Below are 25,845 nucleotides of genomic sequence, written 5' to 3'. Positions count from 1 at the left end.
CATCAGTGCAGCAATGCTTATTCAATACCGCCAGCAGATGGAGACACTGGGGGATAATTTTCTAAGGATTTATACTGATTTTTCCTGTCTGAATTTGTCGCACAGAAAGTTGCAGGCCAAATATGTGTGACATTTCTGCGACTTTAGCTTCTAGAGCATTTTTACAACATTATACATAGGTGCTGAATACATAAAAAGCGACTGTTCAGCGACAGACAAGTCGCATCGGCTGAAAGTAGGCCAGAATGTCAGTCCATGTTGGAGCAGGTTTAGATACAGTCTAAAGTATAGATCTCAAAGTCTGTGCACAGAATTTAGCAAGGGCCTCGCACCTTCTGATGCATCAGGTAGGTGCACAATAGCATAGCCTAACCCTCTGTACTTTGGTCTATATTGATGCGGGACATAGACAGCCAGCTGATGACCAATCCATTAGTGCAATGGATGGCTGGAAGCATTTGTCTTTGCCTTTGCAATACCACAGAAGCAATGCATGGTCAATGTACAGCAATGACACACCTGTGTGAACAGCCAGGAGACCCCCCCCCCCCATGTTATGTTACATAGTTACATAGTTAGTACGGTCGAAAAAAGACATATGTCCATCAAGTTCAACCAGGGAATTAAGGGGTAGGGGTGTGGCGCGATATTGGGGAAGGGATGAGATTTTATATTTCTTCATAAGCATTAATCTTATTTTGTCAATTAGGAACATTCAGCACCCACCCGCTATCAAGGCAGCTGCCTATCATGTCATGCCCTACCTGCACAGGTGTGCTGGCTACTCAAATGATCCAATTAAGGAGGCCATTTAGTCAGCAGCAGCAGAAGTCCTGTGCCTGGACGCTCCAACAGCGGCCAGACACAAGCAGAAGCAGCAGAAGCAGCAGCAGCAGCACCACCTTTTGTTTTTTGGCTGCAGCAGCAAGGCCCACAGGGCTGGCTAGCTGGCTAGCCAGCAAGCAGGTAGCAATGAAAGTAGGAATCTTTCTTTTTAACCCTGTAAGGGGGTGGTGCACTGTACCCGAAGATACTGCCATATCGGGTCAATGCATAGGGCGACGGAAGCAAGCTTCGAAATCGGCCCCCGTTCTCAAAAATCCATTTAATATATGGTCCCCAAATAGGGGACGTATCAGATATTAAACTGATAAGAACAGATACTACACTTGATCTTAGCCAAAAGGCCGAGAAGCGATAACCGTGAAAGGGGCGGGCCCAACAAGGTCCCCTTCATGGGCACTATCACTGCTTGCTGTCAGGGAGGCTGCCAGACAATTTTCCATGCACACTCTGGGCTGGGGGGCAGTCAACCACCAGTACACACAGCAGAACCTAAACCCATACCATTATTGCTAAGCAGCAAGACAGGGGCCCATTGCACTCCCACGGGGCCTTTTTAAATGCAATCCATAACCCGGATTTGCCAGGAACCCTTCTTACTCCTCCTACTTGCATGTGACACTGGGCTTAGGATCTGCATAGGAAACACACACACAAGCACACACCTACCTTTTGTTGCCTGCAGATGCCTCCTTGGCTGTCCCCAAACGGTATCAAACCAACACCCACGGGAAGCTGTAAGCATAGAGGACATGCCTGCACCCCATTGGACTTACCTGTGTGGGTTAAATCCGGGTTATTTGACAACCTATGGCGGTGATGGTTCTGCTCAGGCAGAGCAGTGCTGATGCTCCTCATAAAGCTGTCGCTGCTGTGAAGGTTCTAGGTGACATCACAAATCCCTATGGTTACATACACAACAAAGCTGGGTTGTTGTTGTTTACACTCTGCAAGGCCTGTGGAAGTGAGTGACATCATAGCACTGTAGTTCTGAGGGTTCTAGATGGATGCAACAATCTCCTGTTGCTTCTATGAAGGCCATAATAGACGACATCACCCAAACAGCTCCATAGTCACATACACAGCAAAGGAGAGATGTTGTTTACACCTAGTGATGTCAGTGGTATTGAGTGACATCACAGCACAGTGCTAAGGCTCCTGGGCCTGGACACAGCAGCGGCTGCAATATCTCAACGGAGAATACGTTTATATATATGTGTGTGTGTGCGCGTATATATATATATATATATATATATATATATATATATATATATATTTCTCCGCCGAAATCACTTTTAAACCCATTTCCACCTTTTTTTCCCTTCTCTTCCTCTTACTTTTTTTTCACGTTTTTTACGTTTTTCTCCTTTTCGCCTCTTTTCTGGGCGTATTATTCTTCTTTTTCTTCTTTTTTTTCGTCTAATGCATACCCCATCAGTGCAGCAATGCTTATTCAATACCGCCAGCAGATGGAGACACTGGGGGATAATTTTCTAAGGATTTATACTGATTTTTCCTGTCTGAATTTGTCGCACAGAAAGTTGCAGGCCAAATATGTGTGACATTTCTGCGACTTTAGCTTCTAGAGCATTTTTACAACATTATACATAGGTGCTGAATACATAAAAAGCGACTGTTCAGCGACAGACAAGTCGCATCGGCTGAAAGTAGGCCAGAATGTCAGTCCATGTTGGAGCAGGTTTAGATACAGTCTAAAGTATAGATCTCAAAGTCTGTGCACAGAATTTAGCAAGGGCCTCGCACCTTCTGATGCATCAGGTAGGTGCACAATAGCATAGCCTAACCCTCTGTACTTTGGTCTATATTGATGCGGGACATAGACAGCCAGCTGATGACCAATCCATTAGTGCAATGGATGGCTGGAAGCATTTGTCTTTGCCTTTGCAATACCACAGAAGCAATGCATGGTCAATGTACAGCAATGACACACCTGTGTGAACAGCCAGGAGACCCCCCCCCCCCCCCCCCCATGTTATGTTACATAGTTACATAGTTAGTACGGTCGAAAAAAGACATATGTCCATCAAGTTCAACCAGGGAATTAAGGGGTAGGGGTGTGGCGCGATATTGGGGAAGGGATGAGATTTTATATTTCTTCATAAGCATTAATCTTATTTTGTCAATTAGGAACATTCAGCACCCACCCGCTATCAAGGCAGCTGCCTATCATGTCATGCCCTACCTGCACAGGTGTGCTGGCTACTCAAATGATCCAATTAAGGAGGCCATTTAGTCAGCAGCAGCAGAAGTCCTGTGCCTGGACGCTCCAACAGCGGCCAGACACAAGCAGAAGCAGCAGAAGCAGCAGCAGCACCACCTTTTGTTTTTTGGCTGCAGCAGCAGCAAGGCCCACAGGGCTGGCTAGCTGGCTAGCCAGCAAGCAGGTAGCAATGAAAGTAGGAATCTTTCTTTTTAACCCTGTAAGGGGGTGGTGCACTGTACCCGAAGATACTGCCATATCGGGTCAATGCATAGGGCGACGGAAGCAAGCTTCGAAATCGGCCCCCGTTCTCAAAAATCCATTTAATATATGGTCCCCAGATAGGGGACGTATCAGATATTAAACTGATAAGAACAGATACTACACTTGATCTTAGCCAAAAGGCCGAGAAGCGATAACCGTGAAAGGGGCGGGCCCAACAAGGTCCCCTTCATGGGCACTATCACTGCTTGCTGTCAGGGAGGCTGCCAGACAATTTTCCATGCACACTCTGGGCTGGGGGGCAGTCAACCACCAGTACACACAGCAGAACCTAAACCCATACCATTATTGCTAAGCAGCAAGACAGGGGCCCATTGCACTCCCACGGGGCCTTTTTAAATGCAATCCATAACCCGGATTTGCCAGGAACCCTTCTTACTCCTCCTACTTGCATGTGACACTGGGCTTAGGATCTGCATAGGAAACACACACACAAGCACACACCTACCTTTGTTGCCTGCAGATGCCTCCTTGGCTGTCCCCAAACGGTATCAAACCAACACCCACGGGAAGCTGTAAGCATAGAGGACATGCCTGCACCCCATTGGACTTACCTGTGTGGGTTAAATCCGGGTTATTTGACAACCTATGGCGGTGATGGTTCTGCTCAGGCAGAGCAGTGCTGATGCTCCTCATAAAGCTGTCGCTGCTGTGAAGGTTCTAGGTGACATCACAAATCCCTATGGTTACATACACAACAAAGCTGGGTTGTTGTTGTTTACACTCTGCAAGGCCTGTGGAAGTGAGTGACATCATAGCACTGTAGTTCTGAGGGTTCTAGATGGATGCAACAATCTCCTGTTGCTTCTATGAAGGCCATAATAGACGACATCACCAAACAGCTCCATAGTCACATACACAGCAAAGGAGAGATGTTGTTTACACCTAGTGATGTCAGTGGTATTGAGTGACATCACAGCACAGTGCTAAGGCTCCTGGGCCTGGACACAGCAGCGGCTGCAATATCTCAACGGAGAATACGTTTATATATATGTGTGTGTGTGCGCGTATATATATATATATATATATATATATATATATATATATATATATATATTTCTCCGCCGAAATCACTTTTAAACCCATTTCCACCTTTTTTTCCCTTCTCTTCCTCTTACTTTTTTTTCACGTTTTTTTACGTTTTTCTCCTTTTCGCCTCTTTTCTGGGCGTATTATTCTTCTTTTTCTTCTTTTTTTTCGTCTAATGCATACCCCATCAGTGCAGCAATGCTTATTCAATACCGCCAGCAGATGGAGACACTGGGGGATAATTTTCTAAGGATTTATACTGATTTTTCCTGTCTGAATTTGTCGCACAGAAAGTTGCAGGCCAAATATGTGTGACATTTCTGCGACTTTAGCTTCTAGAGCATTTTTACAACATTATACATAGGTGCTGAATACATAAAAAGCGACTGTTCAGCGACAGACAAGTCGCATCGGCTGAAAGTAGGCCAGAATGTCAGTCCATGTTGGAGCAGGTTTAGATACAGTCTAAAGTATAGATCTCAAAGTCTGTGCACAGAATTTAGCAAGGGCCTCGCACCTTCTGATGCATCAGGTAGGTGCACAATAGCATAGCCTAACCCTCTGTACTTTGGTCTATATTGATGCGGGACATAGACAGCCAGCTGATGACCAATCCATTAGTGCAATGGATGGCTGGAAGCATTTGTCTTTGCCTTTGCAATACCACAGAAGCAATGCATGGTCAATGTACAGCAATGACACACCTGTGTGAACAGCCAGGAGACCCCCCCCCCCCCCCCCATGTTATGTTACATAGTTACATAGTTAGTACGGTCGAAAAAAGACATATGTCCATCAAGTTCAACCAGGGAATTAAGGGGTAGGGGTGTGGCGCGATATTGGGGAAGGGATGAGATTTTATATTTCTTCATAAGCATTAATCTTATTTTGTCAATTAGGAACATTCAGCACCCACCCGCTATCAAGGCAGCTGCCTATCATGTCATGCCCTACCTGCACAGGTGTGCTGGCTACTCAAATGATCCAATTAAGGAGGCCATTTAGTCAGCAGCAGCAGAAGTCCTGTGCCTGGACGCTCCAACAGCGGCCAGACACAAGCAGAAGCAGCAGAAGCAGCAGCAGCACCACCTTTTGTTTTTTGGCTGCAGCAGCAGCAAGGCCCACAGGGCTGGCTAGCTGGCTAGCCAGCAAGCAGGTAGCAATGAAAGTAGGAATCTTTCTTTTTAACCCTGTAAGGGGGTGGTGCACTGTACCCGAAGATACTGCCATATCGGGTCAATGCATAGGGCGACGGAAGCAAGCTTCGAAATCGGCCCCCGTTCTCAAAAATCCATTTAATATATGGTCCCCAGATAGGGGACGTATCAGATATTAAACTGATAAGAACAGATACTACACTTGATCTTAGCCAAAAGGCCGAGAAGCGATAACCGTGAAAGGGGCGGGCCCAACAAGGTCCCCTTCATGGGCACTATCACTGCTTGCTGTCAGGGAGGCTGCCAGACAATTTTCCATGCACACTCTGGGCTGGGGGGCAGTCAACCACCAGTACACACAGCAGAACCTAAACCCATACCATTATTGCTAAGCAGCAAGACAGGGGCCCATTGCACTCCCACGGGGCCTTTTTAAATGCAATCCATAACCCGGATTTGCCAGGAACCCTTCTTACTCCTCCTACTTGCATGTGACACTGGGCTTAGGATCTGCATAGGAAACACACACACAAGCACACACCTACCTTTGTTGCCTGCAGATGCCTCCTTGGCTGTCCCCAAACGGTATCAAACCAACACCCACGGGAAGCTGTAAGCATAGAGGACATGCCTGCACCCCATTGGACTTACCTGTGTGGGTTAAATCCGGGTTATTTGACAACCTATGGCGGTGATGGTTCTGCTCAGGCAGAGCAGTGCTGATGCTCCTCATAAAGCTGTCGCTGCTGTGAAGGTTCTAGGTGACATCACAAATCCCTATGGTTACATACACAACAAAGCTGGGTTGTTGTTGTTTACACTCTGCAAGGCCTGTGGAAGTGAGTGACATCATAGCACTGTAGTTCTGAGGGTTCTAGATGGATGCAACAATCTCCTGTTGCTTCTATGAAGGCCATAATAGACGACATCACCAAACAGCTCCATAGTCACATACACAGCAAAGGAGAGATGTTGTTTACACCTAGTGATGTCAGTGGTATTGAGTGACATCACAGCACAGTGCTAAGGCTCCTGGGCCTGGACACAGCAGCGGCTGCAATATCTCAACGGAGAATACGTTTATATATATGTGTGTGTGTGCGCGTATATATATATATATATATATATATATATATATATATATATATATATTTCTCCGCCGAAATCACTTTTAAACCCATTTCCACCTTTTTTTCCCTTCTCTTCCTCTTACTTTTTTTTCACGTTTTTTTACGTTTTTCTCCTTTTCGCCTCTTTTCTGGGCGTATTATTCTTCTTTTTCTTCTTTTTTTTCGTCTAATGCATACCCCATCAGTGCAGCAATGCTTATTCAATACCGCCAGCAGATGGAGACACTGGGGGATAATTTTCTAAGGATTTATACTGATTTTTCCTGTCTGAATTTGTCGCACAGAAAGTTGCAGGCCAAATATGTGTGACATTTCTGCGACTTTAGCTTCTAGAGCATTTTTACAACATTATACATAGGTGCTGAATACATAAAAAGCGACTGTTCAGCGACAGACAAGTCGCATCGGCTGAAAGTAGGCCAGAATGTCAGTCCATGTTGGAGCAGGTTTAGATACAGTCTAAAGTATAGATCTCAAAGTCTGTGCACAGAATTTAGCAAGGGCCTCGCACCTTCTGATGCATCAGGTAGGTGCACAATAGCATAGCCTAACCCTCTGTACTTTGGTCTATATTGATGCGGGACATAGACAGCCAGCTGATGACCAATCCATTAGTGCAATGGATGGCTGGAAGCATTTGTCTTTGCCTTTGCAATACCACAGAAGCAATGCATGGTCAATGTACAGCAATGACACACCTGTGTGAACAGCCAGGAGACCCCCCCCCCCCCCCCCATGTTATGTTACATAGTTACATAGTTAGTACGGTCGAAAAAAGACATATGTCCATCAAGTTCAACCAGGGAATTAAGGGGTAGGGGTGTGGCGCGATATTGGGGAAGGGATGAGATTTTATATTTCTTCATAAGCATTAATCTTATTTTGTCAATTAGGAACATTCAGCACCCACCCGCTATCAAGGCAGCTGCCTATCATGTCATGCCCTACCTGCACAGGTGTGCTGGCTACTCAAATGATCCAATTAAGGAGGCCATTTAGTCAGCAGCAGCAGAAGTCCTGTGCCTGGACGCTCCAACAGCGGCCAGACACAAGCAGAAGCAGCAGAAGCAGCAGCAGCAGCACCACCTTTTGTTTTTTGGCTGCAGCAGCAGCAAGGCCCACAGGGCTGGCTAGCTGGCTAGCCAGCAAGCAGGTAGCAATGAAAGTAGGAATCTTTCTTTTTAACCCTGTAAGGGGGTGGTGCACTGTACCCGAAGATACTGCCATATCGGGTCAATGCATAGGGCGACGGAAGCAAGCTTCGAAATCGGCCCCCGTTCTCAAAAATCCATTTAATATATGGTCCCCAGATAGGGGACGTATCAGATATTAAACTGATAAGAACAGATACTACACTTGATCTTAGCCAAAAGGCCGAGAAGCGATAACCGTGAAAGGGGCGGGCCCAACAAGGTCCCCTTCATGGGCACTATCACTGCTTGCTGTCAGGGAGGCTGCCAGACAATTTTCCATGCACACTCTGGGCTGGGGGGCAGTCAACCACCAGTACACACAGCAGAACCTAAACCCATACCATTATTGCTAAGCAGCAAGACAGGGGCCCATTGCACTCCCACGGGGCCTTTTTAAATGCAATCCATAACCCGGATTTGCCAGGAACCCTTCTTACTCCTCCTACTTGCATGTGACACTGGGCTTAGGATCTGCATAGGAAACACACACACAAGCACACACCTACCTTTGTTGCCTGCAGATGCCTCCTTGGCTGTCCCCAAACGGTATCAAACCAACACCCACGGGAAGCTGTAAGCATAGAGGACATGCCTGCACCCCATTGGACTTACCTGTGTGGGTTAAATCCGGGTTATTTGACAACCTATGGCGGTGATGGTTCTGCTCAGGCAGAGCAGTGCTGATGCTCCTCATAAAGCTGTCGCTGCTGTGAAGGTTCTAGGTGACATCACAAATCCCTATGGTTACATACACAACAAAGCTGGGTTGTTGTTGTTTACACTCTGCAAGGCCTGTGGAAGTGAGTGACATCATAGCACTGTAGTTCTGAGGGTTCTAGATGGATGCAACAATCTCCTGTTGCTTCTATGAAGGCCATAATAGACGACATCACCAAACAGCTCCATAGTCACATACACAGCAAAGGAGAGATGTTGTTTACACCTAGTGATGTCAGTGGTATTGAGTGACATCACAGCACAGTGCTAAGGCTCCTGGGCCTGGACACAGCAGCGGCTGCAATATCTCAACGGAGAATACGTTTATATATATGTGTGTGTGTGCGCGTATATATATATATATATATATATATATATATATATATATATATATATATTTCTCCGCCGAAATCACTTTTAAACCCATTTCCACCTTTTTTTCCCTTCTCTTCCTCTTACTTTTTTTTCACGTTTTTTTACGTTTTTCTCCTTTTCGCCTCTTTTCTGGGCGTATTATTCTTCTTTTTCTTCTTTTTTTTCGTCTAATGCATACCCCATCAGTGCAGCAATGCTTATTCAATACCGCCAGCAGATGGAGACACTGGGGGATAATTTTCTAAGGATTTATACTGATTTTTCCTGTCTGAATTTGTCGCACAGAAAGTTGCAGGCCAAATATGTGTGACATTTCTGCGACTTTAGCTTCTAGAGCATTTTTACAACATTATACATAGGTGCTGAATACATAAAAAGCGACTGTTCAGCGACAGACAAGTCGCATCGGCTGAAAGTAGGCCAGAATGTCAGTCCATGTTGGAGCAGGTTTAGATACAGTCTAAAGTATAGATCTCAAAGTCTGTGCACAGAATTTAGCAAGGGCCTCGCACCTTCTGATGCATCAGGTAGGTGCACAATAGCATAGCCTAACCCTCTGTACTTTGGTCTATATTGATGCGGGACATAGACAGCCAGCTGATGACCAATCCATTAGTGCAATGGATGGCTGGAAGCATTTGTCTTTGCCTTTGCAATACCACAGAAGCAATGCATGGTCAATGTACAGCAATGACACACCTGTGTGAACAGCCAGGAGACCCCCCCCCCCCCCCATGTTATGTTACATAGTTACATAGTTAGTACGGTCGAAAAAAGACATATGTCCATCAAGTTCAACCAGGGAATTAAGGGGTAGGGGTGTGGCGCGATATTGGGGAAGGGATGAGATTTTATATTTCTTCATAAGCATTAATCTTATTTTGTCAATTAGGAACATTCAGCACCCACCCGCTATCAAGGCAGCTGCCTATCATGTCATGCCCTACCTGCACAGGTGTGCTGGCTACTCAAATGATCCAATTAAGGAGGCCATTTAGTCAGCAGCAGCAGAAGTCCTGTGCCTGGACGCTCCAACAGCGGCCAGACACAAGCAGAAGCAGCAGAAGCAGCAGCAGCACCACCTTTTGTTTTTTGGCTGCAGCAGCAGCAAGGCCCACAGGGCTGGCTAGCTGGCTAGCCAGCAAGCAGGTAGCAATGAAAGTAGGAATCTTTCTTTTTAACCCTGTAAGGGGGTGGTGCACTGTACCCGAAGATACTGCCATATCGGGTCAATGCATAGGGCGACGGAAGCAAGCTTCGAAATCGGCCCCCGTTCTCAAAAATCCATTTAATATATGGTCCCCAGATAGGGGACGTATCAGATATTAAACTGATAAGAACAGATACTACACTTGATCTTAGCCAAAAGGCCGAGAAGCGATAACCGTGAAAGGGGCGGGCCCAACAAGGTCCCCTTCATGGGCACTATCACTGCTTGCTGTCAGGGAGGCTGCCAGACAATTTTCCATGCACACTCTGGGCTGGGGGGCAGTCAACCACCAGTACACACAGCAGAACCTAAACCCATACCATTATTGCTAAGCAGCAAGACAGGGGCCCATTGCACTCCCACGGGGCCTTTTTAAATGCAATCCATAACCCGGATTTGCCAGGAACCCTTCTTACTCCTCCTACTTGCATGTGACACTGGGCTTAGGATCTGCATAGGAAACACACACACAAGCACACACCTACCTTTGTTGCCTGCAGATGCCTCCTTGGCTGTCCCCAAACGGTATCAAACCAACACCCACGGGAAGCTGTAAGCATAGAGGACATGCCTGCACCCCATTGGACTTACCTGTGTGGGTTAAATCCGGGTTATTTGACAACCTATGGCGGTGATGGTTCTGCTCAGGCAGAGCAGTGCTGATGCTCCTCATAAAGCTGTCGCTGCTGTGAAGGTTCTAGGTGACATCACAAATCCCTATGGTTACATACACAACAAAGCTGGGTTGTTGTTGTTTACACTCTGCAAGGCCTGTGGAAGTGAGTGACATCATAGCACTGTAGTTCTGAGGGTTCTAGATGGATGCAACAATCTCCTGTTGCTTCTATGAAGGCCATAATAGACGACATCACCAAACAGCTCCATAGTCACATACACAGCAAAGGAGAGATGTTGTTTACACCTAGTGATGTCAGTGGTATTGAGTGACATCACAGCACAGTGCTAAGGCTCCTGGGCCTGGACACAGCAGCGGCTGCAATATCTCAACGGAGAATACGTTTATATATATGTGTGTGTGTGCGCGTATATATATATATATATATATATATATATATATATATATATATTTCTCCGACGAAATCACTTTTAAACCCATTTCCACCTTTTTTTCCCTTCTCTTCCTCTTACTTTTTTTTCACGTTTTTTTAAGTTTTTCTCCTTTTCGCCTCTTTTCTGGGCGTATTATTCTTCTTTTTCTTCTTTTTTTTCGTCTAATGCATACCCCATCAGTGCAGCAATGCTTATTCAATACCGCCAGCAGATGGAGACACTGGGGGATAATTTTCTAAGGATTTATACTGATTTTTCCTGTCTGAATTTGTCGCACAGAAAGTTGCAGGCCAAATATGTGTGACATTTCTGCGACTTTAGCTTCTAGAGCATTTTTACAACATTATACATAGGTGCTGAATACATAAAAAGCGACTGTTCAGCGACAGACAAGTCGCATCGGCTGAAAGTAGGCCAGAATGTCAGTCCATGTTGGAGCAGGTTTAGATACAGTCTAAAGTATAGATCTCAAAGTCTGTGCACAGAATTTAGCAAGGGCCTCGCACCTTCTGATGCATCAGGTAGGTGCACAATAGCATAGCCTAACCCTCTGTACTTTGGTCTATATTGATGCGGGACATAGACAGCCAGCTGATGACCAATCCATTAGTGCAATGGATGGCTGGAAGCATTTGTCTTTGCCTTTGCAATACCACAGAAGCAATGCATGGTCAATGTACAGCAATGACACACCTGTGTGAACAGCCAGGAGACCCCCCCCCCCCCCCCCATGTTATGTTACATAGTTACATAGTTAGTACGGTCGAAAAAAGACATATGTCCATCAAGTTCAACCAGGGAATTAAGGGGTAGGGGTGTGGCGCGATATTGGGGAAGGGATGAGATTTTATATTTCTTCATAAGCATTAATCTTATTTTGTCAATTAGGAACATTCAGCACCCACCCGCTATCAAGGCAGCTGCCTATCATGTCATGCCCTACCTGCACAGGTGTGCTGGCTACTCAAATGATCCAATTAAGGAGGCCATTTAGTCAGCAGCAGCAGAAGTCCTGTGCCTGGACGCTCCAACAGCGGCCAGACACAAGCAGAAGCAGCAGAAGCAGCAGCAGCACCACCTTTTGTTTTTTGGCTGCAGCAGCAGCAAGGCCCACAGGGCTGGCTAGCTGGCTAGCCAGCAAGCAGGTAGCAATGAAAGTAGGAATCTTTCTTTTTAACCCTGTAAGGGGGTGGTGCACTGTACCCGAAGATACTGCCATATCGGGTCAATGCATAGGGCGACGGAAGCAAGCTTCGAAATCGGCCCCCGTTCTCAAAAATCCATTTAATATATGGTCCCCAGATAGGGGACGTATCAGATATTAAACTGATAAGAACAGATACTACACTTGATCTTAGCCAAAAGGCCGAGAAGCGATAACCGTGAAAGGGGCGGGCCCAACAAGGTCCCCTTCATGGGCACTATCACTGCTTGCTGTCAGGGAGGCTGCCAGACAATTTTCCATGCACACTCTGGGCTGGGGGGCAGTCAACCACCAGTACACACAGCAGAACCTAAACCCATACCATTATTGCTAAGCAGCAAGACAGGGGCCCATTGCACTCCCACGGGGCCTTTTTAAATGCAATCCATAACCCGGATTTGCCAGGAACCCTTCTTACTCCTCCTACTTGCATGTGACACTGGGCTTAGGATCTGCATAGGAAACACACACACAAGCACACACCTACCTTTGTTGCCTGCAGATGCCTCCTTGGCTGTCCCCAAACGGTATCAAACCAACACCCACGGGAAGCTGTAAGCATAGAGGACATGCCTGCACCCCATTGGACTTACCTGTGTGGGTTAAATCCGGGTTATTTGACAACCTATGGCGGTGATGGTTCTGCTCAGGCAGAGCAGTGCTGATGCTCCTCATAAAGCTGTCGCTGCTGTGAAGGTTCTAGGTGACATCACAAATCCCTATGGTTACATACACAACAAAGCTGGGTTGTTGTTGTTTACACTCTGCAAGGCCTGTGGAAGTGAGTGACATCATAGCACTGTAGTTCTGAGGGTTCTAGATGGATGCAACAATCTCCTGTTGCTTCTATGAAGGCCATAATAGACGACATCACCAAACAGCTCCATAGTCACATACACAGCAAAGGAGAGATGTTGTTTACACCTAGTGATGTCAGTGGTATTGAGTGACATCACAGCACAGTGCTAAGGCTCCTGGGCCTGGACACAGCAGCGGCTGCAATATCTCAACGGAGAATACGTTTATATATATGTGTGTGTGTGCGCGTATATATATATATATATATATATATATATATATATATATATATATATATTTCTCCGCCGAAATCACTTTTAAACCCATTTCCACCTTTTTTTCCCTTCTCTTCCTCTTACTTTTTTTTCACGTTTTTTTACGTTTTTCTCCTTTTCGCCTCTTTTCTGGGCGTATTATTCTTCTTTTTCTTCTTTTTTTTCGTCTAATGCATACCCCATCAGTGCAGCAATGCTTATTCAATACCGCCAGCAGATGGAGACACTGGGGGATAATTTTCTAAGGATTTATACTGATTTTTCCTGTCTGAATTTGTCGCACAGAAAGTTGCAGGCCAAATATGTGTGACATTTCTGCGACTTTAGCTTCTAGAGCATTTTTACAACATTATACATAGGTGCTGAATACATAAAAAGCGACTGTTCAGCGACAGACAAGTCGCATCGGCTGAAAGTAGGCCAGAATGTCAGTCCATGTTGGAGCAGGTTTAGATACAGTCTAAAGTATAGATCTCAAAGTCTGTGCACAGAATTTAGCAAGGGCCTCGCACCTTCTGATGCATCAGGTAGGTGCACAATAGCATAGCCTAACCCTCTGTACTTTGGTCTATATTGATGCGGGACATAGACAGCCAGCTGATGACCAATCCATTAGTGCAATGGATGGCTGGAAGCATTTGTCTTTGCCTTTGCAATACCACAGAAGCAATGCATGGTCAATGTACAGCAATGACACACCTGTGTGAACAGCCAGGAGACCCCCCCCCCCCCCCCCATGTTATGTTACATAGTTACATAGTTAGTACGGTCGAAAAAAGACATATGTCCATCAAGTTCAACCAGGGAATTAAGGGGTAGGGGTGTGGCGCGATATTGGGGAAGGGATGAGATTTTATATTTCTTCATAAGCATTAATCTTATTTTGTCAATTAGGAACATTCAGCACCCACCCGCTATCAAGGCAGCTGCCTATCATGTCATGCCCTACCTGCACAGGTGTGCTGGCTACTCAAATGATCCAATTAAGGAGGCCATTTAGTCAGCAGCAGCAGAAGTCCTGTGCCTGGACGCTCCAACAGCGGCCAGACACAAGCAGAAGCAGCAGAAGCAGCAGCAGCACCACCTTTTGTTTTTTGGCTGCAGCAGCAGCAAGGCCCACAGGGCTGGCTAGCTGGCTAGCCAGCAAGCAGGTAGCAATGAAAGTAGGAATCTTTCTTTTTAACCCTGTAAGGGGGTGGTGCACTGTACCCGAAGATACTGCCATATCGGGTCAATGCATAGGGCGACGGAAGCAAGCTTCGAAATCGGCCCCCGTTCTCAAAAATCCATTTAATATATGGTCCCCAGATAGGGGACGTATCAGATATTAAACTGATAAGAACAGATTTTTTTTTAAGTTTCCCTCAGAACTAAATCATAGTTCTAAGATCTCATATGAACTAGATTTTTGTGCTCATCATCAGGTAACTTTTTTTTTTTTTTTTTTTTTATTTATTTCCAGAATAAAACAAATTAAAACAACAAAACAACTAACAACAATAACTCAAATAAACCTTAATCCAAAATGAAACCCTTTCTCCATGCGAAAACTGCCAAATAATCAATTAAACCGAATTGAAGAGCTCCACTCTTCAAAGCTTCTTTGACAGGGACTGCCAACCATGGTGACACTTGGTAGGTCGCCATGAAGCGCCTTACATCAGGCTTCATGGACTGCATTATTTTTCCCCTCACAGTTTCAAGCCGGGTATTCACTTTTATTTTAAATTTTACTAGGTCTTGAACAAATATTTCTTTTTCTTCCTTTGGGGCTTGGTCTAGCACCTCACCCAAATATCCAGAAAAATACTCACTGAGAATTATTTTCTTTAATTCCTCTGTGTGCTCCCCTTCAGAAGCCTCACTTACGCTTTCTTCTTCCATTTTTTTTCCTGTGTCCAACTTTTCTTTGCTCTTGCCAGAAACTTTTTTGGTCTCTGGAACTATATTCTCTTCTTTTGTCTTCCTCTTCAATTTCACCCCAACTTCCATAGCCTCAGATTTTTCCGGGCAGTCTTTAAAGAAGTGCCCAGTCTTTTTACAGGCCCTGCAGGTCTTACTTTGGCCACACTCAGAAAAGACATGACCTTCCTTTAGACATTTGGTACATATTATCTTTCCACAACTTTCATGCCCGTATTGTTTGCAGTTTTTGCAGAAAGTTCCCATCTCTGGGAAAAATAAATCCCCTGTGTCCTTCCCTATTTTAAACCGAGCTGGTGGGAGCAATAATCTTCCGGGCGCCCCCGCATCCTCTTTCAGTCTGCACAAGAACTTCCATTTTCCTGTCCAAAGCTGGTGTTGGTTAAGGACTTTACCTCTTTCCTCTACTTCCACACAAAATTCCTGCAAAAAGAGCTTGATGTCACTTTCTTTCGCGTATGGCGAGTACATCTTAACTGTGAACAGCTTGGTATTGTCCACAAAGTGCTCAACCAATTTTATGCCTTCCATCTTTGGATGATTCCGGGTTTTCTCCAAGGTTTCCAAAAATTTTCTGTAGAAAGACTTGCTGTTGAAAGTAACATCATAGACCCCCTTTCGAGGGTAATCCATGACTGTCAAGATCTCCATTCTTGGCACTTGGAACAGACCAAACAAGATCTCCACGATTAAGAAGTCCACATTCTTTTCTCCTCTGGCTTGCTCCTCCACGATAAATCGAACAGCATTTTTGACCCGAGCATATTCAGGTATATCCGCCATGTCTGTTCAGCTGCCGAGATCTTCTTCCGTCCTCTGTTTGCAACCAGGCGACCCAGTGGCTGCCTGGTGATCACTTCTCGTTTCCTGGGGAGTAAGCCGTAACCCCAAAAGCAGCAAGGGGGTGAAGCTCCACCAAATAGGTAGAGCGATCCCCCAAGGCCAAGGCACGGGTACCCCAGGAACCTTCCAGCCAGACCAAGTGAGCAGATACTACACTTGATCTTAGCCAAAAGGCCGAGAAGCGATAACCGTGAAAGGGGCGGGCCCAACAAGGTCCCCTTCATGGGCACTATCACTGCTTGCTGTCAGGGAGGCTGCCAGACAATTTTCCATGCACACTCTGGGCTGGGGGGCAGTCAACCACCAGTACACACAGCAGAACCTAAACCCATACCATTATTGCTAAGCAGCAAGACAGGGGCCCATTGCACTCCCACGGGGCCTTTTTAAATGCAATCCATAACCCGGATTTGCCAGGAACCCTTCTTACTCCTCCTACTTGCATGTGACACTGGGCTTAGGATCTGCATAGGAAACACACACACAAGCACACACCTACCTTTGTTGCCTGCAGATGCCTCCTTGGCTGTCCCCAAACGGTATCAAACCAACACCCACGGGAAGCTGTAAGCATAGAGGACATGCCTGCACCCCATTGGACTTACCTGTGTGGGTTAAATCCGGGTTATTTGACAACCTATGGCGGTGATGGTTCTGCTCAGGCAGAGCAGTGCTGATGCTCCTCATAAAGCTGTCGCTGCTGTGAAGGTTCTAGGTGACATCACAAATCCCTATGGTTACATACACAACAAAGCTGGGTTGTTGTTGTTTACACTCTGCAAGGCCTGTGGAAGTGAGTGACATCATAGCACTGTAGTTCTGAGGGTTCTAGATGGATGCAACAATCTCCTGTTGCTTCTATGAAGGCCATAATAGACGACATCACCAAACAGCTCCATAGTCACATACACAGCAAAGGAGAGATGTTGTTTACACCTAGTGATGTCAGTGGTATTGAGTGACATCACAGCACAGTGCTAAGGCTCCTGGGCCTGGACACAGCAGCGGCTGCAATATCTCAACGGAGAATACGTTTATATATATGTGTGTGTGTGCGCGTATATATATATATATATATATATATATATATATATATATATATATATTCTCCGCCGAAATCACTTTTAAACCCATTTCCACCTTTTTTTCCCTTCTCTTCCTCTTACTTTTTTTTCACGTTTTTTTACGTTTTTCTCCTTTTCGCCTCTTTTCTGGGCGTATTATTCTTCTTTTTCTTCTTTTTTTTCGTCTAATGCATACCCCATCAGTGCAGCAATGCTTATTCAATACCGCCAGCAGATGGAGACACTGGGGGATAATTTTCTAAGGATTTATACTGATTTTTCCTGTCTGAATTTGTCGCACAGAAAGTTGCAGGCCAAATATGTGTGACATTTCTGCGACTTTAGCTTCTAGAGCATTTTTACAACATTATACATAGGTGCTGAATACATAAAAAGCGACTGTTCAGCGACAGACAAGTCGCATCGGCTGAAAGTAGGCCAGAATGTCAGTCCATGTTGGAGCAGGTTTAGATACAGTCTAAAGTATAGATCTCAAAGTCTGTGCACAGAATTTAGCAAGGGCCTCGCACCTTCTGATGCATCAGGTAGGTGCACAATAGCATAGCCTAACCCTCTGTACTTTGGTCTATATTGATGCGGGACATAGACAGCCAGCTGATGACCAATCCATTAGTGCAATGGATGGCTGGAAGCATTTGTCTTTGCCTTTGCAATACCACAGAAGCAATGCATGGTCAATGTACAGCAATGACACACCTGTGTGAACAGCCAGGAGACCCCCCCCCCCCCCCATGTTATGTTACATAGTTACATAGTTAGTACGGTCGAAAAAAGACATATGTCCATCAAGTTCAACCAGGGAATTAAGGGGTAGGGGTGTGGCGCGATATTGGGGAAGGGATGAGATTTTATATTTCTTCATAAGCATTAATCTTATTTTGTCAATTAGGAACATTCAGCACCCACCCGCTATCAAGGCAGCTGCCTATCATGTCATGCCCTACCTGCACAGGTGTGCTGGCTACTCAAATGATCCAATTAAGGAGGCCATTTAGTCAGCAGCAGCAGAAGTCCTGTGCCTGGACGCTCCAACAGCGGCCAGACACAAGCAGAAGCAGCAGAAGCAGCAGCAGCACCACCTTTTGTTTTTTGGCTGCAGCAGCAGCAAGGCCCACAGGGCTGGCTAGCTGGCTAGCCAGCAAGCAGGTAGCAATGAAAGTAGGAATCTTTCTTTTTAACCCTGTAAGGGGGTGGTGCACTGTACCCGAAGATACTGCCATATCGGGTCAATGCATAGGGCGACGGAAGCAAGCTTCGAAATCGGCCCCCGTTCTCAAAAATCCATTTAATATATGGTCCCCAGATAGGGGACGTATCAGATATTAAACTGATAAGAACAGATACTACACTTGATCTTAGCCAAAAGGCCGAGAAGCGATAACCGTGAAAGGGGCGGGCCCAACAAGGTCCCCTTCATGGGCACTATCACTGCTTGCTGTCAGGGAGGCTGCCAGACAATTTTCCATGCACACTCTGGGCTGGGGGGCAGTCAACCACCAGTACACACAGCAGAACCTAAACCCATACCATTATTGCTAAGCAGCAAGACAGGGGCCCATTGCACTCCCACGGGGCCTTTTTAAATGCAATCCATAACCCGGATTTGCCAGGAACCCTTCTTACTCCTCCTACTTGCATGTGACACTGGGCTTAGGATCTGCATAGGAAACACACACACAAGCACACACCTACCTTTGTTGCCTGCAGATGCCTCCTTGGCTGTCCCCAAACGGTATCAAACCAACACCCACGGGAAGCTGTAAGCATAGAGGACATGCCTGCACCCCATTGGACTTACCTGTGTGGGTTAAATCCGGGTTATTTGACAACCTATGGCGGTGATGGTTCTGCTCAGGCAGAGCAGTGCTGATGCTCCTCATAAAGCTGTCGCTGCTGTGAAGGTTCTAGGTGACATCACAAATCCCTATGGTTACATACACAACAAAGCTGGGTTGTTGTTGTTTACACTCTGCAAGGCCTGTGGAAGTGAGTGACATCATAGCACTGTAGTTCTGAGGGTTCTAGATGGATGCAACAATCTCCTGTTGCTTCTATGAAGGCCATAATAGACGACATCACCAAACAGCTCCATAGTCACATACACAGCAAAGGAGAGATGTTGTTTACACCTAGTGATGTCAGTGGTATTGAGTGACATCACAGCACAGTGCTAAGGCTCCTGGGCCTGGACACAGCAGCGGCTGCAATATCTCAACGGAGAATACGTTTATATATATGTGTGTGTGTGCGCGTATATATATATATATATATATATATATATATATATATATATATCTCCGCCGAAATCACTTTTAAACCCATTTCCACCTTTTTTTCCCTTCTCTTCCTCTTACTTTTTTTTCACGTTTTTTTACGTTTTTCTCCTTTTCGCCTCTTTTCTGGGCGTATTATTCTTCTTTTTCTTCTTTTTTTTCGTCTAATGCATACCCCATCAGTGCAGCAATGCTTATTCAATACCGCCAGCAGATGGAGACACTGGGGGATAATTTTCTAAGGATTTATACTGATTTTTCCTGTCTGAATTTGTCGCACAGAAAGTTGCAGGCCAAATATGTGTGACATTTCTGCGACTTTAGCTTCTAGAGCATTTTTACAACATTATACATAGGTGCTGAATACATAAAAAGCGACTGTTCAGCGACAGACAAGTCGCATCGGCTGAAAGTAGGCCAGAATGTCAGTCCATGTTGGAGCAGGTTTAGATACAGTCTAAAGTATAGATCTCAAAGTCTGTGCACAGAATTTAGCAAGGGCCTCGCACCTTCTGATGCATCAGGTAGGTGCACAATAGCATAGCCTAACCCTCTGTACTTTGGTCTATATTGATGCGGGACATAGACAGCCAGCTGATGACCAATCCATTAGTGCAATGGATGGCTGGAAGCATTTGTCTTTGCCTTTGCAATACCACAGAAGCAATGCATGGTCAATGTACAGCAATGACACACCTGTGTGAACAGCCAGGAGACCCCCCCCCCCCCCCCATGTTATGTTACATAGTTACATAGTTAGTACGGTCGAAAAAAGACATATGTCCATCAAGTTCAACCAGGGAATTAAGGGGTAGGGGTGTGGCGCGATATTGGGGAAGGGATGAGATTTTATATTTCTTCATAAGCATTAATCTTATTTTGTCAATTAGGAACATTCAGCACCCACCCGCTATCAAGGCAGCTGCCTATCATGTCATGCCCTACCTGCACAGGTGTGCTGGCTACTCAAATGATCCAATTAAGGAGGCCATTTAGTCAGCAGCAGCAGAAGTCCTGTGCCTGGACGCTCCAACAGCGGCCAGACACAAGCAGAAGCAGCAGAAGCAGCAGCAGCACCACCTTTTGTTTTTTGGCTGCAGCAGCAGCAAGGCCCACAGGGCTGGCTAGCTGGCTAGCCAGCAAGCAGGTAGCAATGAAAGTAGGAATCTTTCTTTTTAACCCTGTAAGGGGGTGGTGCACTGTACCCGAAGATACTGCCATATCGGGTCAATGCATAGGGCGACGGAAGCAAGCTTCGAAATCGGCCCCCGTTCTCAAAAATCCATTTAATATATGGTCCCCAGATAGGGGACGTATCAGATATTAAACTGATAAGAACAGATACTACACTTGATCTTAGCCAAAAGGCCGAGAAGCGATAACCGTGAAAGGGGCGGGCCCAACAAGGTCCCCTTCATGGGCACTATCACTGCTTGCTGTCAGGGAGGCTGCCAGACAATTTTCCATGCACACTCTGGGCTGGGGGGCAGTCAACCACCAGTACACACAGCAGAACCTAAACCCATACCATTATTGCTAAGCAGCAAGACAGGGGCCCATTGCACTCCCACGGGGCCTTTTTAAATGCAATCCATAACCCGGATTTGCCAGGAACCCTTCTTACTCCTCCTACTTGCATGTGACACTGGGCTTAGGATCTGCATAGGAAACACACACACAAGCACACACCTACCTTTGTTGCCTGCAGATGCCTCCTTGGCTGTCCCCAAACGGTATCAAACCAACACCCACGGGAAGCTGTAAGCATAGAGGACATGCCTGCACCCCATTGGACTTACCTGTGTGGGTTAAATCCGGGTTATTTGACAACCTATGGCGGTGATGGTTCTGCTCAGGCAGAGCAGTGCTGATGCTCCTCATAAAGCTGTCGCTGCTGTGAAGGTTCTAGGTGACATCACAAATCCCTATGGTTACATACACAACAAAGCTGGGTTGTTGTTGTTTACACTCTGCAAGGCCTGTGGAAGTGAGTGACATCATAGCACTGTAGTTCTGAGGGTTCTAGATGGATGCAACAATCTCCTGTTGCTTCTATGAAGGCCATAATAGACGACATCACCAAACAGCTCCATAGTCACATACACAGCAAAGGAGAGATGTTGTTTACACCTAGTGATGTCAGTGGTATTGAGTGACATCACAGCACAGTGCTAAGGCTCCTGGGCCTGGACACAGCAGCGGCTGCAATATCTCAACGGAGAATACGTTTATATATATGTGTGTGTGTGCGCGTATATATATATATATATATATATATATATATATATATATATATATATTTCTCCGCCGAAATCACTTTTAAACCCATTTCCACCTTTTTTTCCCTTCTCTTCCTCTTACTTTTTTTTCACGTTTTTTTACGTTTTTCTCCTTTTCGCCTCTTTTCTGGGCGTATTATTCTTCTTTTTCTTCTTTTTTTTCGTCTAATGCATACCCCATCAGTGCAGCAATGCTTATTCAATACCGCCAGCAGATGGAGACACTGGGGGATAATTTTCTAAGGATTTATACTGATTTTTCCTGTCTGAATTTGTCGCACAGAAAGTTGCAGGCCAAATATGTGTGACATTTCTGCGACTTTAGCTTCTAGAGCATTTTTACAACATTATACATAGGTGCTGAATACATAAAAAGCGACTGTTCAGCGACAGACAAGTCGCATCGGCTGAAAGTAGGCCAGAATGTCAGTCCATGTTGGAGCAGGTTTAGATACAGTCTAAAGTATAGATCTCAAAGTCTGTGCACAGAATTTAGCAAGGGCCTCGCACCTTCTGATGCATCAGGTAGGTGCACAATAGCATAGCCTAACCCTCTGTACTTTGGTCTATATTGATGCGGGACATAGACAGCCAGCTGATGACCAATCCATTAGTGCAATGGATGGCTGGAAGCATTTGTCTTTGCCTTTGCAATACCACAGAAGCAATGCATGGTCAATGTACAGCAATGACACACCTGTGTGAACAGCCAGGAGACCCCCCCCCCCCCCCATGTTATGTTACATAGTTACATAGTTAGTACGGTCGAAAAAAGACATATGTCCATCAAGTTCAACCAGGGAATTAAGGGGTAGGGGTGTGGCGCGATATTGGGGAAGGGATGAGATTTTATATTTCTTCATAAGCATTAATCTTATTTTGTCAATTAGGAACATTCAGCACCCACCCGCTATCAAGGCAGCTGCCTATCATGTCATGCCCTACCTGCACAGGTGTGCTGGCTACTCAAATGATCCAATTAAGGAGGCCATTTAGTCAGCAGCAGCAGAAGTCCTGTGCCTGGACGCTCCAACAGCGGCCAGACACAAGCAGAAGCAGCAGAAGCAGCAGCAGCACCACCTTTTGTTTTTTGGCTGCAGCAGCAGCAAGGCCCACAGGGCTGGCTAGCTGGCTAGCCAGCAAGCAGGTAGCAATGAAAGTAGGAATCTTTCTTTTTAACCCTGTAAGGGGGTGGTGCACTGTACCCGAAGATACTGCCATATCGGGTCAATGCATAGGGCGACGGAAGCAAGCTTCGAAATCGGCCCCCGTTCTCAAAAATCCATTTAATATATGGTCCCCAGATAGGGGACGTATCAGATATTAAACTGATAAGAACAGATACTACACTTGATCTTAGCCAAAAGGCCGAGAAGCGATAACCGTGAAAGGGGCGGGCCCAACAAGGTCCCCTTCATGGGCACTATCACTGCTTGCTGTCAGGGAGGCTGCCAGACAATTTTCCATGCACACTCTGGGCTGGGGGGCAGTCAACCACCAGTACACACAGCAGAACCTAAACCCATACCATTATTGCTAAGCAGCAAGACAGGGGCCCATTGCACTCCCACGGGGCCTTTTTAAATGCAATCCATAACCCGGATTTGCCAGGAACCCTTCTTACTCCTCCTACTTGCATGTGACACTGGGCTTAGGATCTGCATAGGAAACACACACACAAGCACACACCTACCTTTGTTGCCTGCAGATGCCTCCTTGGCTGTCCCCAAACGGTATCAAACCAACACCCACGGGAAGCTGTAAGCATAGAGGACATGCCTGCACCCCATTGGACTTACCTGTGTGGGTTAAATCCGGGTTATTTGACAACCTATGGCGGTGATGGTTCTGCTCAGGCAGAGCAGTGCTGATGCTCCTCATAAAGCTGTCGCTGCTGTGAAGGTTCTAGGTGACATCACAAATCCCTATGGTTACATACACAACAAAGCTGGGTTGTTGTTGTTTACACTCTGCAAGGCCTGTGGAAGTGAGTGACATCATAGCACTGTAGTTCTGAGGGTTCTAGATGGATGCAACAATCTCCTGTTGCTTCTATGAAGGCCATAATAGACGACATCACCAAACAGCTCCATAGTCACATACACAGCAAAGGAGAGATGTTGTTTACACCTAGTGATGTCAGTGGTATTGAGTGACATCACAGCACAGTGCTAAGGCTCCTGGGCCTGGACACAGCAGCGGCTGCAATATCTCAACGGAGAATACGTTTATATATATGTGTGTGTGTGCGCGTATATATATATATATATATATATATATATATATATATATATATATATATTTCTCCGCCGAAATCACTTTTAAACCCATTTCCACCTTTTTTTCCCTTCTCTTCCTCTTACTTTTTTTTCACGTTTTTTTACGTTTTTCTCCTTTTCGCCTCTTTTCTGGGCGTATTATTCTTCTTTTTCTTCTTTTTTTTCGTCTAATGCATACCCCATCAGTGCAGCAATGCTTATTCAATACCGCCAGCAGATGGAGACACTGGGGGATAATTTTCTAAGGATTTATACTGATTTTTCCTGTCTGAATTTGTCGCACAGAAAGTTGCAGGCCAAATATGTGTGACATTTCTGCGACTTTAGCTTCTAGAGCATTTTTACAACATTATACATAGGTGCTGAATACATAAAAAGCGACTGTTCAGCGACAGACAAGTCGCATCGGCTGAAAGTAGGCCAGAATGTCAGTCCATGTTGGAGCAGGTTTAGATACAGTCTAAAGTATAGATCTCAAAGTCTGTGCACAGAATTTAGCAAGGGCCTCGCACCTTCTGATGCATCAGGTAGGTGCACAATAGCATAGCCTAACCCTCTGTACTTTGGTCTATATTGATGCGGGACATAGACAGCCAGCTGATGACCAATCCATTAGTGCAATGGATGGCTGGAAGCATTTGTCTTTGCCTTTGCAATACCACAGAAGCAATGCATGGTCAATGTACAGCAATGACACACCTGTGTGAACAGCCAGGAGACCCCCCCCCCCCCCCCATGTTATGTTACATAGTTACATAGTTAGTACGGTCGAAAAAAGACATATGTCCATCAAGTTCAACCAGGGAATTAAGGGGTAGGGGTGTGGCGCGATATTGGGGAAGGGATGAGATTTTATATTTCTTCATAAGCATTAATCTTATTTTGTCAATTAGGAACATTCAGCACCCACCCGCTATCAAGGCAGCTGCCTATCATGTCATGCCCTACCTGCACAGGTGTGCTGGCTACTCAAATGATCCAATTAAGGAGGCCATTTAGTCAGCAGCAGCAGAAGTCCTGTGCCTGGACGCTCCAACAGCGGCCAGACACAAGCAGAAGCAGCAGAAGCAGCAGCAGCACCACCTTTTGTTTTTTGGCTGCAGCAGCAGCAAGGCCCACAGGGCTGGCTAGCTGGCTAGCCAGCAAGCAGGTAGCAATGAAAGTAGGAATCTTTCTTTTTAACCCTGTAAGGGGGTGGTGCACTGTACCCGAAGATACTGCCATATCGGGTCAATGCATAGGGCGACGGAAGCAAGCTTCGAAATCGGCCCCCGTTCTCAAAAATCCATTTAATATATGGTCCCCAGATAGGGGACGTATCAGATATTAAACTGATAAGAACAGATACTACACTTGATCTTAGCCAAAAGGCCGAGAAGCGATAACCGTGAAAGGGGCGGGCCCAACAAGGTCCCCTTCATGGGCACTATCACTGCTTGCTGTCAGGGAGGCTGCCAGACAATTTTCCATGCACACTCTGGGCTGGGGGGCAGTCAACCACCAGTACACACAGCAGAACCTAAACCCATACCATTATTGCTAAGCAGCAAGACAGGGGCCCATTGCACTCCCACGGGGCCTTTTTAAATGCAATCCATAACCCGGATTTGCCAGGAACCCTTCTTACTCCTCCTACTTGCATGTGACACTGGGCTTAG

At 45.9% G+C, this 25,845-nt stretch overlaps 11 non-coding genes and 1 pseudogene across 11 annotated transcripts; all 12 read right to left on the bottom strand.

Annotated features, from left to right (window-relative positions):
* Positions 1-1,008: 1,008 nt before the first annotated feature.
* Positions 1,009-1,199, bottom strand: LOC130327425 (U2 spliceosomal RNA). Its single transcript, XR_008871806.1, has one exon. It is a non-coding gene; the product is annotated as a U2 spliceosomal RNA (small nuclear RNA).
* Positions 1,200-3,290: 2,091 nt separating this feature from the next.
* On the bottom strand, positions 3,291-3,481 carry LOC130327431 (U2 spliceosomal RNA). Its single transcript, XR_008871811.1, has one exon. It is a non-coding gene; the product is annotated as a U2 spliceosomal RNA (small nuclear RNA).
* A 2,092-nt stretch (positions 3,482-5,573) lies between these two features.
* Positions 5,574-5,764, bottom strand: LOC130327430 (U2 spliceosomal RNA). The gene has a single exon (XR_008871810.1). It is a non-coding gene; the product is annotated as a U2 spliceosomal RNA (small nuclear RNA).
* A 2,093-nt stretch (positions 5,765-7,857) lies between these two features.
* On the bottom strand, positions 7,858-8,048 carry LOC130327429 (U2 spliceosomal RNA). Its single transcript, XR_008871809.1, has one exon. It is a non-coding gene; the product is annotated as a U2 spliceosomal RNA (small nuclear RNA).
* Positions 8,049-10,138: 2,090 nt separating this feature from the next.
* LOC130327428 (U2 spliceosomal RNA) lies at positions 10,139-10,329 on the bottom strand. Its single transcript, XR_008871808.1, has one exon. It is a non-coding gene; the product is annotated as a U2 spliceosomal RNA (small nuclear RNA).
* A 2,086-nt stretch (positions 10,330-12,415) lies between these two features.
* On the bottom strand, positions 12,416-12,606 carry LOC130327426 (U2 spliceosomal RNA). Its single transcript, XR_008871807.1, has one exon. It is a non-coding gene; the product is annotated as a U2 spliceosomal RNA (small nuclear RNA).
* Positions 12,607-14,698: 2,092 nt separating this feature from the next.
* Positions 14,699-14,886, bottom strand: LOC130327432 (U2 spliceosomal RNA). The gene has a single exon (XR_008871812.1). It is a non-coding gene; the product is annotated as a U2 spliceosomal RNA (small nuclear RNA).
* A 1,418-nt stretch (positions 14,887-16,304) lies between these two features.
* LOC130327433 (U2 spliceosomal RNA) lies at positions 16,305-16,457 on the bottom strand (annotated as a pseudogene).
* A 2,087-nt stretch (positions 16,458-18,544) lies between these two features.
* LOC130327437 (U2 spliceosomal RNA) lies at positions 18,545-18,735 on the bottom strand. Its single transcript, XR_008871816.1, has one exon. It is a non-coding gene; the product is annotated as a U2 spliceosomal RNA (small nuclear RNA).
* A 2,083-nt stretch (positions 18,736-20,818) lies between these two features.
* LOC130327436 (U2 spliceosomal RNA) lies at positions 20,819-21,009 on the bottom strand. Its single transcript, XR_008871815.1, has one exon. It is a non-coding gene; the product is annotated as a U2 spliceosomal RNA (small nuclear RNA).
* Positions 21,010-23,097: 2,088 nt separating this feature from the next.
* Positions 23,098-23,288, bottom strand: LOC130327435 (U2 spliceosomal RNA). Its single transcript, XR_008871814.1, has one exon. It is a non-coding gene; the product is annotated as a U2 spliceosomal RNA (small nuclear RNA).
* A 2,091-nt stretch (positions 23,289-25,379) lies between these two features.
* LOC130327434 (U2 spliceosomal RNA) lies at positions 25,380-25,570 on the bottom strand. Its single transcript, XR_008871813.1, has one exon. It is a non-coding gene; the product is annotated as a U2 spliceosomal RNA (small nuclear RNA).
* Between the last annotated feature and the right edge of the window lie 275 nt (positions 25,571-25,845).

This window comes from Hyla sarda, unplaced genomic scaffold, assembly GCF_029499605.1.
Source record: "Hyla sarda isolate aHylSar1 unplaced genomic scaffold, aHylSar1.hap1 scaffold_2992, whole genome shotgun sequence".
NCBI lineage: Eukaryota > Metazoa > Chordata > Amphibia > Anura > Hylidae > Hyla > Hyla sarda.
The sequence above is the reverse complement of the archived record's forward strand: the minus strand, read 5'-3'. Positions and strand labels throughout refer to the sequence as shown.